A 19,459-nucleotide genomic window follows, 5' to 3' on the forward strand; every position below is an offset into this window, starting at 1 on the left:
CATGAGTGTCTTTCATGATAAAAAAAAATCCTAAATAATTCATGGATTATTTCACTTCAGTGTGTTGCTGATTTTTAATTAAATCCAATTAGAGTCAATTCATTTTATCACATGCAGTTTGTTTCTGTACCATCTTAGTTTCAAAGTATTTTCATGTTCCCAATTCTAAACTCTGTAGGCTATAAAGATGCGTATTGCAAAACCTGTAAGGCTGGTATTTAGAGTGTTTTTGGTAACAGAAAAGAGCAAGGCAAAGGGATTATTTTTTCCCCTGAGCTGATAAATGTTATGTATGAAGAATGGACATGAATTAATGGTTCTGTCAGTAATTCTGTAGTTATGCCTTTGAAGCAGGCACCATTTCCTTGAATTCCTGGGAAGCTATATTTTATGTTTGCTTTCTTTTGACAATGGTTTTTGTTAAAACTGGTTTGCTAATAACTCCCTAAAACAAGTTAGTTTACTGAGCAATACAATTTGACAAATGCTTATTAGTAAAAGCTGTACTCTTGAGATTTACTTGACTGAAGTGTCCCATTGATTGTCATTAATTATCATGTTGATTCACAAACAAGTTTCTATGTTCATTTGTCACTCCAGCAATTTAGATATTGATTGGATCCATTTGGACGTGTAATACCCAAGTTGAGGCTCCTCTGAAAACTTGTCAAAAGGTACAAAAGATTATACTGACAGTCAACAGTACAGAACACAACAACATTATATTTAAGCAGTTAATCATTTCTGGAGAAGAAAATGCAGTAGTTTCCAAAAGAAATTGGCTAAAAGAATACAAGGAAGTTGCCAGTGGAAGGCATTAGGATGTATGCTTGAGAATCCAAGTAGGCACAATGGTAGTCAGTTAATAGGGTTTAAAAACAAACAAACAAACAACAAAAACTCATGTCAGTTACAACCTCTAAGAACAAAAAACATACCTATAGCTGATAGACCTAAGGCGTGGGATTGAAGGACTTACAGGGCAATACTCTTAGCATTTGCTTTTAGGAAGAACCTAGCTTCTGTCAACAAGTATATATCCAATGGAATGGCATTGCTTGCCACAGTGTTAAGATGGAAGAAGCACCGGATGGAGGTCACAAATCCCATGTCACAAGCCCTAGGTTCTGTCACTTAGCTGTGCTCTTAGTGGGAGCTCGGGTAAGATATTTAGTGACTTTTATCTTGCAAAAGATATCATTGAATGTAGATGTGCTATTATTTTATGTGCCACTAGGAAAGAAAAATACCAAGAAACCGTGGCACGGTATCAATTGTAAAATGCAGCTTCTGAGATGCTGAAAGGTATCGAAAAATATATATTCTGAAGGGCCTTACTTCACTTATTTATCTGTGAATAGAGAAGACTGGGTTAGATTGGTGACCATTTAACATAAACTCCTTGGAATGCAAATATGTATAATGTTAAATGTAATTTTGCAACAAATAAGATATCCAAGAATACATACCTGTATATTTTATATATATAAAATAATAATATTTTATTATTTTCCCAAAATAATAAGTGGGAAATAAAATCCCATTTATTTTTAATAAACTTAAATAAATAAATTGAGTCCATGAAGTATGGTCTCCCCTTCTCTGGTGACTTCAAGGACTTACAATTTCATCTTCCTGGTGTTACTGCTAATTTTCATCTCTGTTCCTAATTCTCACTGTCCCCTCTTCACACTCTGCCACCAAATGAGTGTACATACAACTTAGGTTGACCCGTGAGAGTCCCCACATCCCTATCCACAGTGATGAAACAGAGATTGGCTTATGAACCAAACAAGTCTAATTAGATCCTTTCCTGAGATTGCATATGAACTCTAGGACAAAGAAAGTCCCTTTATGGTTGGGTTTGCATGTCGGGAACATAGGTATCTAGCATTCATTTTAAAGAACTGTTTAAAAAAAAAAAAAATGTTGGGGAAATAAGCCAATTAGAAATAAGGAATGTAGGCTGGGCGTGGTGGCTCACACCGGTAATCCCAGCACTTTGGGAGGCCAAAGTGAGTGGATCACTTGAGGTCAGGAGCCTGGCCAACATGGTGAAACCCTGCCTCTACTAAAAATACAAAAATTAGCCAGATGTGGTGGCAGGCGCCTATAATCCCAGATACTCAGGAGGCTGAGCCAGGAGAATCGCTTGAATCTGGGAGGCAGAGGTTGCAGTGAGCCAAGATCGCATCATTGCACTGCAGCCTGGGTGACAAGAGTGAAACTTCGTCTCAAAAAAAAAAAAAAAAAAAAAAAAATAGAAGTAAGGAATGTGAAGAGAAAAATTGCTTTGAGGACATTGTTTATATGACTGAGTTCTGCCTTAACTAAGGCTAGACCACCACTGGCCAGTGAATTGTATAAACCAATAAATGTCCTTTTTGCTTAACATGTATGTTTCTGTCATTGCTGATTAAAGGATTCTAATACAGGGGTCAGATATAAAAGTATATTCAGATCAATTACATCTTCAAAGGGACTGCTTTTTAAATGAACTTGTCTTTCATGAATGGACATTTCCTACTAAATTTTGCATTCATTGAGAGTAGTGATAACTCATCCATTTTTTATATATGCTGTGCTTAGCATGCAATGAACCTGGCACACAGTCATTCCTCCGTAAGTCTTTTGGTGAACAAATGAATTGCGTGAATTTGAATGTTGGAATAGGAAAGACATGGAACAATGAAGAGGGTGGAAGATGGTGTGATTCATTTTATTTAAAGAAATCAAGATTATCCAAAACATAAGATGTTAGCCAGCATTTTCCAAAGCACATTCCCTGGATCTCTAATTTATTTGGGGACAAATGGGTGTGTTTCCCAAACAAATTCTGCATGTATATTGCCTACCATAGTACCTGGCATGTAGTAAATAATCAGTATATAATTTCTGTGTTTGTGCTCTTAGTGGCAGATTCTTTTTGAATTGCATTTTTGAGGGTAAAAAGAGGCAAAAGTTAAACTTGTTCTATTTCTTACTGTCTGGTTTGTACCATTCCTGAAATCTTCAGTACTTTCTGGAACGTTCACTCAAAATCTACATTACTTTCTTCTTTGACTTCTGCCAAAATAGTCTAGTGCATTGCTACTCAAAGTGTGGTTCCCCTAACCATTACTGCTCCACTACCAAATAACAAATCAGGACAAAATATTAATCAGTGTATTCCTTCCTGCATCAGAAAAAAATATCAATTGATCTAAGTAGCATCCTTAGTAATATAGCTAGTTTATCTTCTCATTGGTGCTTCTTCTTGACAAAGACCAGTAACAAGTGATTGATGGATCTGTACTTAAAGTAGCAGTGACCTGTAAAACAACATCAAGTTGTAATCAGGAACAGCTGGGAATAGTCGGAGGACTTGAGGCTAACACACAGAAATCCCTGTCTTGCGAAGCTCTTCCTCCATAGTTAGAACTTCCAACCACTCATACACTGCGTGTGGTTGTGGGTGTGAGTGTTAAATTGCCCTCTCCAAGTTGTAGGTCAAAATGATTGAGAATCCTGTCACTTTTTGTCATCATTTTATTTTGTTGTCATAAGTAATTTTTTTTCATAATTTTATGGCCTGTCGTATTAGTCCATTTTCACGTTGCTATAAAGAACTACCTGAGGTTTAATTGACTCACAGTTCCACATGGCTTGGGAGGCCTCAGGAAACTTACAATCATGGAGGAAGGTGAAGGGGAAGCAAGGCATGTCTTACATGGAAGCAGGAGAGAGAGAGAGAAGGTGAAGCAGGAAGTGCCACACACACTTTCGAACAACTAGATCTCATGAGAACTCATTCACTGTCATGAGAACAGCAAAGGAGAAGTCTACCCCCATGATCCAATCACTTCCCACCAGGCCCCTCCACTGACACGTGGGGATTACAATTCAAGATGATATTTGGGTGGGGACACAGAGCCAAACCGTATAACTTGTAGTTCCACATGTACGTGGGTCAGCTCTTAGTCCCATACATTCCAAATTACATTATTTAAGCTTCTTATAAAAGGACATGCTCATTCCAATGGGTTTCTTGTAATGTATATTTGATTAGGACTCACCCGCTATTCATTCAAACATTCCTTTGTTCATCGTAAATTAATTTTTTTTGAGCCAATATTGTTAGAGCTTCTTCTAACCAAGAATGATCTTTAGAAATTGATGCCCTCAGTGCCTTTGGTAGCTCCCAGAATCGATGAATAGTGATTAGTTGTTTAAAGGAGAAAGAGTCTTCTTCAGATATAAAAAGGGGAAATGCCCACATGGACCCCACGCTTTACCCTGAGAAAGTTCTCAACTAAAAGCAATAGCCATGTCATCTCACATCAGTGGTTTCTCGTCCTATACATTCTGAGATGTGATCTCTCAATCCCATTTATGTAAAAGTGGAAGAGTTTGTCCTTCTGTCTGTGTTCCTCTCTCACGTCTTGCAGACCTCTTAATATCCATTCAGGTGCTTAACATTTGATCTTTATCCATTTATTTTGCTCTGACCTAAGGCAGATAGTCACCTTCACAATTCTTTTAGGTAGTCAGAATGTATACAATGTGTTACGAAATCATAAAGGGAAAAGTGGTCTTACGGTTCTTAAGTATTTTTTATATTACAAATTTTTTAAAAAGCCAAGTTGGAGAAATAATGTTTTCATTGGCAAGAGATATTAAGAACTGTAGTAATTGTTCACTAATTGGTTTCTCTGTGCCAGAGCTGTACTGGGCATATGGCTTATATAATTTACCCTGATATTCACAACAAGCCTATGATGTGAGTTTTATCATTCTCATGTTAGAGGATACATGAGATTTAGATTTTACATGACGACTAGGTTTATGCAGCTAGTTCAAAAACCTGGGTTTCAGCTTATGTCTTTTAAAGTTTCAGGCTAATGTTCTTAAATATTAATGTGTAATATCTACTGATGATATCAAATGACTGAATGAAAATTGCATTTTCTTAGCTATCATTAATAAACAGTCTTCTCTAATTAATTCTGAGTTCATAGCCAAGTATTTCCTTAAGAAACATATATGTAGGAAATATGTTTGTGTGTGTCTAGATTCTAGTGATCTAATGATACAGATAATCCCTGTGGACTTAAGGTAGAAAATCGAGTGCATCACTCAATCATTATGCATCAAAGAATGAGAATGAATCTGTATTTAGTTCAAAGAATATTCATTAAATAACATACTTTATTTTTTGTTTGGTAGCATAATGGGAAAGTAATCAACATGTCACCTTTGCTGGATTCTTTACAGCTGGATGATTTCTGAAATGCCAAACTTTACCAGGATTACGCCTTTCCTATATACTAATATTTAACTATTTACAAATGAATACAAGCTTTGGGATGGCTGAGGGATTTTGAAGGAGAAGTCTGCTATCAAGCATACGCAGAGCTTCTTTTTCTTCATCTTCCTTCCAGGCCTTGGTGCCATATTGAGAACTTATAATTAGGCCCTAACTGAAAGCCTGCCAAGAATGTATTTTCAATTTTTGTGCTTTGCTATCTCAGCTATTTCAATTACATATATCCATGCTGTAGGAAACATGTTATCCTAAATGTTTCTGGGGATTGATTTTTTTCCAAGTATTTCTAACTTTTATTTAAGCATAATAAAAGTTAACTGAAATTAACAGGAGAGCTTAACTCAGAGAATCTCATCAGCGATTGTGTCCATTCATTACGTTTTTTTATGGCAAGGCAGGCATTGCCTGGGCATTTTTGGGATTTGCCTCATCTACGCTTCATAATGACTCTATAACTTAGGTACTACTGACCTCCTTTTTAGAGATAAAGAAACTAACCTAGGGAGATTAAATACATGACTAGTTATTCCACCGTATGACTTGGCTTCTAAACCCAAGCTTTTAACTACTTTAGTATGACTTGGCGAAATATATTTTAGATTCCTGTTAATGGCTCATCATAATCTCTTTCATTTTCAGAGGGAGTTAGCATTATCCTTATTTTGTGTATGAAAAATGTCAGATATTGGAAAACTAGATGACCTACTCAAGATAACCTATTTGAGACATGAAAGAGTTGGAGCTTAGTTCCTTTTTACTTTTTAAATGATTAGTATATGATTCAGAAGCTTGTTAATTATTATATTCCTTGCAAGAGAAATTAGTCTATATTTTAAAAGCATCATAAGTATAAAATAAAACACATACACCTGGGTTGTAATCATATAAAATATAAGCTTTTATATATTGGCTTCTGTGTTTGAAACAAACACATCTACATAGTAATAGAGTGGCCCAGCACCATTGAATATGAAACAAATTTTGTTTCTTTGTGTCAGATATCCAGTAAGCCCTGTGAACTGGTTTATTTTGAAAGTCAGGTAAGGTTTATTTGCTCCCTGCAAGGAGGCATAGGTCCCATGAGTCTGAGTTCCCACTGGGGACAAGTTGGTATACAAACCTACCCCTGAGTGTGACACTAATCCTCTGTCCTCAGCATCTAATCCCAAGCCTCCCCCAGGGGTAATTTGAAGGCTCCTGGGATTTTGGGATTGGGGGTTACATAACTGCCAGGTGACTAAGGGATTTTAGGCTGGATGGAAAGTTTAGAAGTCAGGAGCTTAGGGAGGCTCTGTCTACTCTTACTTATCTTTACTGCTTCCCTCTGTCTTCCATCTTCCTTCTCATTCCCTACCCCCTTTTTCTGTATCTCATCTTCTTTCTGTTTGCCTTCCTACAAAGGACAACAAAAAAGGGAGAAAGTGTGAAAATCTCTTTTAGTAACTTGGGGGTGGGGAAATGTTGCATTTTCTCTTTTGCTAGAATTCTTTCCATCACCACTTTGTACTGGAACTCTGCAATCTTCTGCTTGCTTGCCTACAGTTCCTCGTTTTTCTCAATTCCCTCTCTTCTGCCCGCAATAAAGGTCATACTAGAACACATCAAAATGTGAGGGTACTATTTCCCTCTGCTTTTCAGTCCTCAGTTGTTTCTTCTCTGCATGATAACAAACGAAAGCCAGCTACAAAAATTTCTTTGTACTCCGTCAATTCTGTCAGAATTGTTAGCTATGACCAGGAACACTACTTAAAGTGGTGTAAACATTAATAAGATGTGTCTCTCCACATGTGCAGAGGAGGCGTGAACTCCACATCCGTTACCCTCAGGGAACATACTATATTTCTCTTGGATTATCTCAGGTTGTTTTTTCCCACAAGTCAGCTTCAGCTTTAGGATGACTTATCTCAGATAGTAAGATAGGATTATTCTGTGTGTTGACTATCCTATTTCAGATTCCACAGCTCCAGCTATTGGTACATAGATGTAGATATGAATAGGTACTGCCGAGGCAGATATAATTAGACAACTGAGAGACCACAGAGAATTGAATACATAGAGATGTAGATAGATAGATAGATAGATAGATAGATAGATGGATGATAGATTGATAGAATAAGAACTTGAGTTTTTACTCACATCTGTATACTCAGTACCTTTCACAGTGCATCACATATTGTGGGCCTGAATGCATGCTTACTGCGTGAATGGACAAAGAGAACCACATAGCTTCCTAACCACGAAAGGCTGCTTGCTATTTCTTGTCCTCTGAATGCAATTGGAGCCCAAACTCTGAGTCAATATTGTCGCAATTTACTGAGACACCAACTAGCACAGTTCATTCAGACTTTGTTTTTACCACATTCCAATTTTAAAGAGCTTATCAATCCACTACTGTATGTGTGCATGTGTTAGGGGCAAAGAGAGAGATGTATATTTTAATATGGAATTCAAACAATCTTGTGTTGGAAAGACCACAAAAGACATGAACCCTTTTATAACTTCCCTACAAGTGAACGTTGACTCTATATTTGATTACGTCTAGTGAAGGGAACTTATCACCACATGCATTTTTGAGAAAATCTGAAAAGTTCTTCCACATATTGAATTGAAAACTATCTTCCTGTAACTTCTACCCATTTATTCTGCTTTTATACTAATTCCGTACTTTTTCTTCCAGAATGTAAAGAGGCGAATGCTAATCGAGGGATTATTATCCCTGCTGAATAGCAGAAGTTTCTACCTTTGTATCCCCATTAAAGCATCCTTGAAACTATTCATTAACCTCCAAGGATGGCTCCTGGGACATAGAACATTTGAAAGCAGCAGCTCTAAAATAGAAATTTCCCAGAATACTCTGGATGAGGACTTTCACCATTTTAATTTGGAGAAATGGTATTTACCCCAATTGTATTTTCCCACTTGTTTGTTAAAACTTAAGGAGAGTCCAATATACTGTATATAATGGCAATTCCAGAATTTCCTCTAAAGAAGGAAGTTTGTATCTGCTGCCCTACCTTTCTGACTTGGTGCCATGGGGAAATTTCCATTTCTTACCTTTCTCTCTGTGTCTGGTTTCTACCTGGGGTGGAAGTGGGGGGAGTGAGTTCTGCAATCAGAATATTGTACCAGAGGCACAAGACGATCACTATTAATGACATGTGCTGCACGTTCATGGACTATAAGAGGAGCTTCATAAACATTTATTTCCCCAAACATAAAAGAATCATAAAGTCCCCGCTCACTAAACTGAGCAGCACTAATTTAATTTCATGACTTGCCATGGAACAATGGGCCTGAGAGGCAATAAACGTTGTCCAAGCATGATAATTTCTCCTGATAAATAGCCAGGCAACAGAAAAGTGCTACTTAGAGACCTGGGAATAGGAGACAAGGACCACCAAGATTGTGGCGCTGTCACAACCTGCAAGGGGCCGTCTTAGAGCAACCCATCCACTTGTTTTTGCACTATCAAAGGGTTCTACAAAGAACTCCAAAAGCTTCTGCTTTCTTCAGAGCCTCATTTATTTTTATTAAGAGCAGGTGGAGGCAGAAGTCCTCTGAGCACTTTATTAGCATACTACTGTTCACTGAACAGCAGCCAGTAGAGCAGAGAATAGAGATTTCTGTCCATCTGTTCATTTGCTTCTCCCTGCAGTGTCCATGGCAGAACAAGCAATTGCAGTTTTAGTGTCAACAAGCATAATTAAAGGTCTGAGATGTTTCATAGTATTGTGCTTTCATACAGACTAGATAATGCCATTGAGAGTAATTTATGTCATATCTAAATGATTTTACCATATAAATATATTATTGGCTTGTTGTTTAGGATATACTGATAATTTGTTTAAATCACCTGCAGCTAAGTACGTGCCTCAAAAATATCTCTTTTGCTTTTCCCTATTTTATGTTATTTATATATTTTAAGTAGGTACCCTTACATCATAGGCATTTTATGAGCTTGGTATGCTATGTTTATTCAAATGAATAAAAAATTAGAGGGGAGAAGATATTTTTCATAGTCAGCATATTTTTTTCATATTTTTCAGATGTACTCTGTGACCAGCCAACTATATTCTTATATTTGTCTAAGGAGAATCTTACAGTTCACTTAAAAACTTAATTTTTTTCCAAGGTAGGAATTGCCTTGTTTTCATGTGATTAACTCCTAGGTAACACATCATAAAATAATTTTATTGTATAAAGAAAATAAGTGATGGTTGATTTTAGGTGTCGACTTGACTGGATTGAGGGATGCCTAGATGGCTCATGATGCACTGTTCCTGGATGTGTCTGTGGGGGTGCTTCCAGAGGAGATTGACTTGTGAGTCAGTGGATTGAGAGAGGAGGACCGGCCCTCAATGTGGGTGGGCACCATCCAGTTAGCTGGGGACAAATGAAACAAGCGGGTAGAAGAAGGAGGATTTGGCCCTCTGTGCTATCTTCCTTCCAAAGTAGGACACTTTTTCTCCTCTTGCTCCTGAACATCAGGCTCCAGGCTCTTCAACTTTTTGACCTTGGGATTGGCACTAGCAGCCTGCGGGGCTCTGGGGCATAACTGGGCACTGCACTATTGACTTCCCCGAGTCTTTAGGCTTGGAATGAGCCATGCTGCTGGCTTTCAGCCATGCTGCCAACTTTTCTGGTTTCTCAGCTTGCAGTTGGTCTAATGTGGAAATTCTCTTCCTCTGTAATCCTCTTGTGAGCAAGTTCCCCCTAATAAATCTGCTCTCATATATCCTACTGGTTTTATCTGTCTGGAGAGCCCTGACTAATACACAGTATTAATATTGGGAGTTGTGCCTCTGCTTGAAGACTCAATATCAAATATCTTATAATAAAAAAATAACAAAAGTCATACAATATAGGGTTGTTTAATCAGCTAGGATAATTAAACAACATTCTGACACTTAAAATACAAACACAAATATGTTATAAAGGTGCAAATTGTGTGATGGTGTGTCCAGTTTATAGAAACAGATCTTTTCTATATGATAATGAATATGTCAACACACTGCTTCTCACTTTGGGATTAGATGAGTAGACCATGAAAACTCATACTGTAGTATAATTTTCTTGTCTGTGAAAGTCTTTTTGTGATGAAATGGTAAAATATTGTAGGTATATTTGGCACCAGGCATGATCTTCATTTATTTAAGCCCTGGGTAGATTAATGACCTCTTTGACCTAAAGTAACTTCACACAGGCAGTCCTGGAATAGAGGAGGAATTCTATTTCTCCTCCACGTGGCCATAAATACTTGCTGGTTATCAAATAATCTTAAATCTTCTCATTGAGGATGTTGGGGGCAAGGAAGTGTATAAATTTTAGCTGAGTGATGAAAAATGTACTCAGGTAGGCTGTGGGCTATGTCATATTTTTTGGAAGGTGTTGTAATTTTCTTGACTCAGTTGACTTTTTCAAGTTTGGATAGTAAAGAGCATCACATTATAAAATAGATGGTCATGTACTTTCAAGCCAGCCAGTTTTCAGGAGTTTGACATTCTGCTTTGAATTTTGAGAGTTCAGCAAATGAGAGACAGATATCAGACTATCCAAACTAAAGAACTAAAGGCCCATCTCAAAATTGTGAAATAGGACTCTTAGCTTCTGCTCATTATATCTACTTGGATGAAATGATGCCTAAACATGTATAGTGAGACAGAGAAAAATGTGTACAGCTCTATAATCTTAGCAAAGTGTTACCATTAATATTAGAATAGTTTCATTGTGTTATCAGTGAACTAATCTTATCAACTACTGAGTTTCTTAGCTAATATTTATAAAGTTTTTAATGATGTTTTGGGTGCTATTCTTTCTCTCTCTATTTATAGGATTTATATATATATATATATATAGACTCATACATACATTAGTTGATGTGATTATATATATATACATGTACACAATAACCTTATGAGGTAGGTACTATTGTTATTGCTCTTTCAGAGAAGGGAACACTGAGGCATAGAAAGGTTATATACATGCTCAACATCACTTAACTGGTAAGAGGCAGAGTAGGATCTGAAACTAGGCAGTATGGCTCCAGAGTTTATATTCTTCCTCAGGGGTCAGCAGACCTTTTTCTGTCATGGGCCAGATAGGAAATATCTTAGGCTTTGTAGGCTGCACTGCAGGGTCTTTGTCTCACCTAGTCAACTCTGCCGTTACAGCACAAAAGCATCCACAGATCATAGATAAATCAATGGACATGCCTGTGCTCCAATAAACTTCTATTTATGAACCCTGAAATATGAATTTCCTGTGGCACAAGATATGATTATTCTTCAGATTTTTTTCCAATCACTTAAAAATGTAAAAACCCTTCGTAGCTTGAGGCCCATACCAAAACTGGTGATGGGCCAGAGGTGGCCTGTGAGCCCTTTATAGTTTGTTCACCACTGCTCTAAACCCTTCCACTCCAAACTGCCCATGAGGTTCATGTATGAACAGTGTTGGCATCGCTGTCCAGTTTGTTAGAAATGCACATTCTCCAGCCTACTGAATTAGAATCTGCATTTCACCAGGGGATGTATATGTATGCTAAAGTTTGAGAAGCACTGCTCCAAGCAGCTAAGATATCCTCTTTTTCATTCTAAAAAGACTGCTTTATAAAGGTTGACTTTTAATCATCCCAATAATTAGAATGAGAATGAAAACAACTGTCATTTTTCTTATCACAGAATGTTTGTGTTCATAGAGAATACTGTCCAAAACACTAGTTTATGAGAGAGGTTCTATTTTAAAGGGAGGCTGTGATCAAATAAATAGGGGCCACTGTAATCTGTTCCAGTCTTGGAGATTCCCAATAATAATGAGTATGTCAAAGCCTCTGTGGAGTGCTGCAGGTTTTTAAGGTGTCTTGTTTAATCTGGTGTTGCCCAAACATAACTAGGGAACCCTTTTTCCGAGAAACACTTATTAATATCATAAGGGACTCTAAGAACATTGTGACTTAAGTAATAGTTTGAGGACAATATGGAATCAAGGAAATCAGTGGCCTCAGCAAGACCAATTTGGATGCCAGCCTAATTTCACTGACTATTTATGTAACTATTGCTGGCTTGTCTTATACTCTGCAATGTTGTATCATTCTGCACCCCCCATCCTGTTTACGTCTATATGTTTTGTGGCTTCTATAATACTATTTCAAGTTATCTCACCTTTTTAGGCTTCTGTGACCCCATCTATAAAATGGGATAATGTGGGATAAATGGCTTCCATGACCCCCATCTATAACATGTCTTACCACAATTAAAGGAATTAATATGTATAATATGCTTAGAATCCTGCTTGACACATAATAAATATTCAGTTTATTCTATCTTTAATATCACTGAAGGATAAAATGCCTCATAACACCCAAATGACCTAATCAAAAAGGGTTCAAGGCCCTAGACCAGAACTTTTTGAGCTGTTGGAAATGTTATGTATCTGCATGTCCAATATGGTAGCCACCCACCACGTGTGAAACTGAGCATTTGAAATGTCGCCAGTGTGACTGAGGAACTCAACTTTAAACTTCATTTCACTTTCATTAATTTAAATTTAAAACACATATGTGACCATTGGCCACCATATTAAACCATACAGCCCTAGACAGGTTGGGGTATTATCCTTCAATAGATGTTTAAAGGCTGGTTATGGGAACTTAACACCACTGTTCAGCCCCTGAGTACATCAGTAGGCATACAGATGTAGTAAAAAAAAAATATTTGATCACAAAATAGAAAAAAAATAAAGTGGAGCCCTTTGAAAATATAAAATTTTTCACATTTCATCTACAGCCTGAAATGGTTAAAACTAGACTTATGCCTCTGACCTATCAGTCTACTTAATGCCCCATAAAGCTTTATGAGGCTTTTTAAGAAATGGAGCTTGTGATTCTCAGTGGTGTAACTGTCTGTAGATTATGGCTTTGAGTGGCGCCATTCCTTCCTGTATCACCCTCATGAGCTTCCAGATGAAAAAAAAATTATATGCCACAGTCTTTTTTCTGGAAGAGAACTGCATTTGTGCAGAGAAAGAAATTATTAATAAACTTGCTGAGCAAGAAGCTAAGATACTCAGGGAACCAGAAGGTGTTCGCACTTTCCTGTGCTCGATGAAGGGATCCATTTTGGTTTTACTACCAGGAGGGAAGAAGTGTGAGAAAGGGAGGGCAAGGGGATAGAGCCAGATGCAGAGGGTATTCTGTGGGCTCTGAAATCCATTCTAAAGCAACCTAAGTGAGTGCAAGTTTGATATGAGTGAGGGGTGTTGTCTGAAACAAAGCCTAATAACTAAGGTGGTGTGACCAGATGCTATAGCAAAATAGAGGAGAGAAGATGAAGGAAATTAACATAAATTTTCAGGCCAAATTATCTGAGATGCGAAATTAAACTAGGTACACTATAGAGTCCCTTTGTGCTTGTCCCATTAGCAGAGCAGCAGCCTTCTACCGCTCCTTTTTACCTCCCCTCAAAGATACTTGCTGCATGGTACTCCATCTCTCCTGAATGCAAAATTGTCCATGCATTTGCCAAAGTTAGAAATCATGGATCTCTTTCCATCCTTGCTGTAGTCGGTCAGTCCCCAAGTCCCAGCCTCCTATCATCATGTCCCCTGAATGGGTGTCTTCCTTTCAACCCTTTCTCTCCAGTCCAAGTTGTCATCAGCTTTTTTTTTCTGGAGAATTTCAACAGGCTTGTCTTCCCACTGAAGTTTCACTTCTACATTTTTTTCAAAGGTTGCTAAAGTGATCAAGGTAAAACAAAGATCTGCCCACGTCCCTGTACTTCTTGAAAACTTTTCAAAGCTCCCCATGGCCCTTGAGGACTCTTTCAAGAGACACTGAATGCCCTTCACTGACTAGCCTAGTGCACCCTTTCTTCTCAGCTTCTGCTACTTTACTTCACAAACTCTATGTGCCAGGCAAACAGAAGGCCTCTAAAAGGCCCTGTTCTTTCCTGACTCCTTCTGATCTCCTTGCCCGAAATTCCCCTTATCCTGTCTCTGCAGGCCTACCTTGCACTCCTTTTTGAAGGCCGGCTCAAATGCTGTCTCACCCATCCAGCAGGCTGTGACCTCTCTTTTCTCTGAACTTCTGTTATGATTCACACTGCACATCTGTCAAAATTTCAGAGCCTGACAGATATAAATTCTTATTTAATGCCTTACTTGGGGCACTTCTTCCTCTGCCCCCACCACCCCATCTTCAATGGAACTGGTCGCTCCATCTTTGGCGTTTTTGCATACCCCCCGTCGTGCCAGACCCCTATTGACTCCAATAGGGATGGCACGATGTTCAGGAAGCTGAAGAAAAGACCCGTAGCCAGCCAATGATAAATAGGGTTTAATGAGGACTTATATATAGTGGCAGTCCAGTGGCAGCAGGCTGGACAGGAGAATTGCTGCCATTCACAAAAAGCATGCAGTTTCTATAGCATTTTCACTCAGCACCCTCCATTTGACAATCTCCATTTAACCCAGAACAAAGGGTCTTGGTTCCTTGAAAGTCCTGTGCTCCAAGAAATGAGAAAGGGATTCAGATGTCTTTCATATATAAAGAGTGAATCTCTGGGCTGGCAATTGTTAGATTCCCTGGCTCTGGACTCTGAATAAACATACTTCTTAGACAGTTGAGTCATTCTGAAGGTATGCTTAAATTATTACTGTTAGGTGCATCTGTCGTATACCCCCTATGGTTGCCTATAACACTTGTAATATAATTAGTTGTGTCTATGGTTTTGTCCCAATCAAATTGTATCTTTCTGAATGCAACTTTCTGGGCTTATTCTTGATTATATCTTCAGAACCTATCACAGTGCCTGGAACATTTCACATGCTTACCTGCTTAACGCATGCATTAAATAAATAAAAGAAATGAATGGATGTCAGTAAAAGAGGAATGGAGGAAAAAAAACAAAAGCAACATTCTACCTTATTCAGTTAGTCATACTATATTGCAGCATTTTGAATGCCAAATGCAGAAATTTTTCATTATTCCTTCCAAGGCTTGAGAAAGGCAGTTTCTCTGATGTTTAATATGCTCATCAGTTACTAGCTTTGAGATACAGCAGTAACAAAATGCAATTAATCAGACAATTCTAATGCCAAATCATATCTAAATTTCTGCTCTTTCAGTTACTTTCAATGCCTTTGAGGACAGGAGCAATGCATTATGCTATCTTTTTACCCCCTATCTTGCCATGTCCTCCAGCACAAAACAGTAAGAGTTCCATAAATCATTGATTGGTTGTCATCAGAATGGAATCTATTCCACGGATGTAGGGTAGGGTGAGATTTGGTAGCATTTTTTGGCTATTTCTTGGCCTTTTACCATGTAAAGCCAGCATGTAAAAAGAGAGACCTTTCTAAACCTCCAAATATATGGTTTGTATTTTGCAGATTTGTAGTGAAATTGTAAGTAGCCTATCACCAGGAAAAGCTATTGGACTTAATTTGGATTCAAATGAAAAGAACAATCGAAAGACCTTTTTCAGCAAGGATAACCTATTGACATGTAAGACAGGATGATAAATCGGTTCCTAAAAAGCCTAGGATTGTTTTTCCTGTGAAGAATCTTAAATGAGAAAAGCTGAGGAAGAACTAATGTGGTCATTTCAGTTCAAGTGTCATTATGATTATCATGCAGGATGTAGAAAATATTATGCAAATTTATTAACTGAACTGCTCAGTCTAAAAGGAACAAACCAGAGGAAACAAATGTCTGTGATTCTTACATTGTTTGTGGTATTCTGGGGCATGTACTTTCAAAGATTTCTGTTCATTGTGATCTAAAATTCTTGAGAAGCTTGTTGCTTATTTTATTTCATTTTTACCCTTTCATCCACAACTGGCACTTGTTCTTTCATTCAACAAAGATTTATTGCGTGTCATAGATATTTACTCTAATTTTTTTTATTTAGCATCTCATCAAAATCATGACATTTGTACTATGTTGACAAGTGGCCTATTTACACAAATGTCTAGTATAATTAGGATATTTATTAATTGAAACTCAGTTACAAAATATAGAAACTCAAGTCACACCAAAATGGCAATGTATTACTTCCTATGGCTAGACAGTTCAAGGAGTAATTTCCATTCAAGCAATGCTGGATCCAAGATCTGTACCATCTGTGTATTTTTAGGAGGCTAATTTTTCTGCAGTTCTTTCCCCTGCTTTCCGCTCTGTTGGTTTTATTTCCAGCTGACCTCTCCAGACACATATTCCAACTCCAGGAGAAAGGGAAGAATTCCCATGAAACTTCTAGCAAATGTCACAGAGTCAACTCTTACTGTATCCTTCCTGGGGATTATATGCTCTTCTAAACTTATTACTGATGCAGGATATTTTCTTGATCCCTTCACAGGACTCGTGACAGGGGTGCCCTGTTTACTCAGCATGCCATGCTCAACCCCTTGCAGGAGGGAGCATGCGGGTGAACAAGTACAGGAACTGGCTGAGCACTTCTAAGCTGGTAGGAGCAAACTCCATTTATTCGGCTCTGCCACTCTCCATCCCTTGCAGAGGGAGCGTTTAGGCAAGCCAGTGCAGGAACCAGCTGGCTGTTTTAGAGTGGCAGGAGCAAACTCCGTGCAGGACCCTATAGCAGCGTCCAGGTGGAGGTGCCTGTGACCCCAAGGCCCCAGAGGGTGTGTTACAGTGCTCTCTTAGTGCTGTGATCCACAGATAGTGGTGCGTTATCAGCTCAGTGGACCCTTTGCCTCGTTCTGTGATGTGGCTGCCCTCTGCCAGCAAGGGCAAAGGGCCAGTGTGACAGCCTTTTTGGGCAACTGCACTTGGTGGGTCCCAAATTCTTGTCTGGTGCCCAAGAAGGAGGTCACATGGGTGAATTGAAAGATGGTGAATGCAGAAATTTTATTGAGCAATGAAAGTGGCTCTCAGCAGAGAGGGGAGCTGGAAAGGGGATGGGAAGGGCAGGTCGCTCTCCCCTGAAGCCAGGTCACCTCTCTGCTTGTCTCCTCCAAAGTCAAGTTGCCTCTCCCTGACATCTATCCGCTTCTCTCCTCTACCAGCTGAGTCTGGGGTCTTTATAGGCACAGGATGGGGGACAGGGTGGACCATAGGTAGTTTTAGAAAAGGCAACATTTGATTGGTAAAGTGACATTACTCAGAAAGGACCAGTTGGGAGAGACCAGACAAACAGAAATAGAAGTTCTCACTTTGAGCCACAGGTTTCAGGCTACTTTTGACTTGACGATAGGGTTCCCACCAGGGACCTACCCTTGTCTTCCTAGTGTTTCTCTGCCTCCTGCCTTGATCACCACCAAGGTCAGGAAAGTGAATATTCTGAGGGACCACGCTGGGATTATACATCTAACTTGTGGACCCAGGCATAATATTAGCTCCATATAAACCACAGATGGGGAAGGAGAAATGGTTCCCTGAAAGAATGCTATGTAAAAGAAAAAAATATATATTTTTTATCTATTCCAGGAATATGATCTATAGCTAATTCATTTTGTAAATTGTTCTCCTGTATGAGAAAAGCAGAACATATTTAAATCACATGAACTATTTTAAGTTAACCTGATTTCATGTTTTGAAATAGCCTTTAATTCATTATTTTAGATTAGAAATTATGGAAGATTCAAAGGCAGTTTGCCTGCAATTTGTGTAATGGGAAAGACCTGAAACCCAAACAAGAAAAACTGTGCACTATCATTTGCAACTCAGGGAAAAATAATTTTGTAAAGAGTCTCTGAATTTGTAGCTATCATTTCCTGTGTTGCCCTAACTAGATGTCAGTTCTTCTACCTTTGAACTCTCCTGGCACTTTGATTGAAGATCTCATGTGGGATTTAACACATGCTACCTTGAATTATAAATAGTTGTGTACTTACCTTAGCACCCTAGGAGATGATATGCTACTTACAGAACGAAGGAAAATTTTCTTCATCTATTCTATTCATCCTCATTTAGTGTTTGTTACTGGGCCTCATGTAACAGTAGGTATCAAATAATCTGTTAAACATAGTTCATTTTTTTCCTTCCCTATTGTGAAAAGCTAAAATTACAGCAAATTTACTTATATATTTAATTGACTTTTATTCATGATTTATGAATTGGAGTAGCCTCCATTCTACAAAACAGAATGAGAGGTCCCACTGGACAAAAACAGAACACGGAAATTTGATGGGTGGAAACAAGGAAACAGAAGAATAGGGAAATAGCTGTTTGGTTAACATCAGGTTACTTTAGGCTACTTTTTTGATAAGGGTTAAAGCAGAGGGACTTCCTTAACATGCTGACTCAAGTAGACTGGAATCTGTTTTCAGGAAAAACTGGTTTGTTTGGGGATGTGTCAGTTTCCTTAAATTTTCAGTTTGATTGTATGTCATTTAGCTTACGTGACTCCCTTTTTGTTTGGTCTGATCTGTTGGTGCCTAGTGCAGAAACTCAGTCCAAAGCAATGGCCTCTGGTGATATCAGTTTAACACAATAAATCACTATGCAAATTCAGGTGCACTGCTTTATTATCAGAAGTCACAAATGTTTTAGCAAATTGTTACTGAGTGTGTATTGTATGCCAAGCATGGACTGGATGTTTGTGTTTTTGTTACCAACTTTCATTTCCTGGGCTCTGGGTTCCACCATGGTGGAGGCCTGTCAGTGTATGCTCACCACGCTTTCTCAGGGCCTAGTACACAGTGATTCTCATTGGTGAATAAGCATTTAAACAAGCCTATACAACAATTCTTTAGAATAGTGGTTCTCAGCCAGGCATGGTGGCTCACGCCTGTAATCCCAGCACTTTGGGATGCTAAGGTGGGTAGATCACCTGAGGTCAGTTCAAGACCAGCCTGGCCAACATGGTAAAACCCCATCTCTATTAAAAAAAAAAAAATTATGTGAGTATGATGACACATGTCTGTAATCCCAGCTATATGGGAGGCTGAGGCAGGAGAATTGCTTGAACCTGGGAGGTGGAGGTTGCAGTGAGCCGAGATTGCGCCACTGTACTTCAGCCTGGGCAACAAGAGCGAAACTCCGTCTCAAAAAAAAAAATAATGGTTCTTAACCAGGGCAGTTATTTCCCCAAGGGATAGTTGGTAAAATCTAGAGACTTTTTTTAAATCATCACAACTGTGGGAGAATTCTACTGGCATCTGGTGGGTAGAGACCAGGGATGTCACTCATCATCTTAC

Source organism: Hylobates moloch, unplaced genomic scaffold (genome assembly GCF_009828535.3).
Source record: "Hylobates moloch isolate HMO894 unplaced genomic scaffold, HMol_V3 SCAFFOLD_4, whole genome shotgun sequence".
Classification (NCBI taxonomy): domain Eukaryota; kingdom Metazoa; phylum Chordata; class Mammalia; order Primates; family Hylobatidae; genus Hylobates; species Hylobates moloch.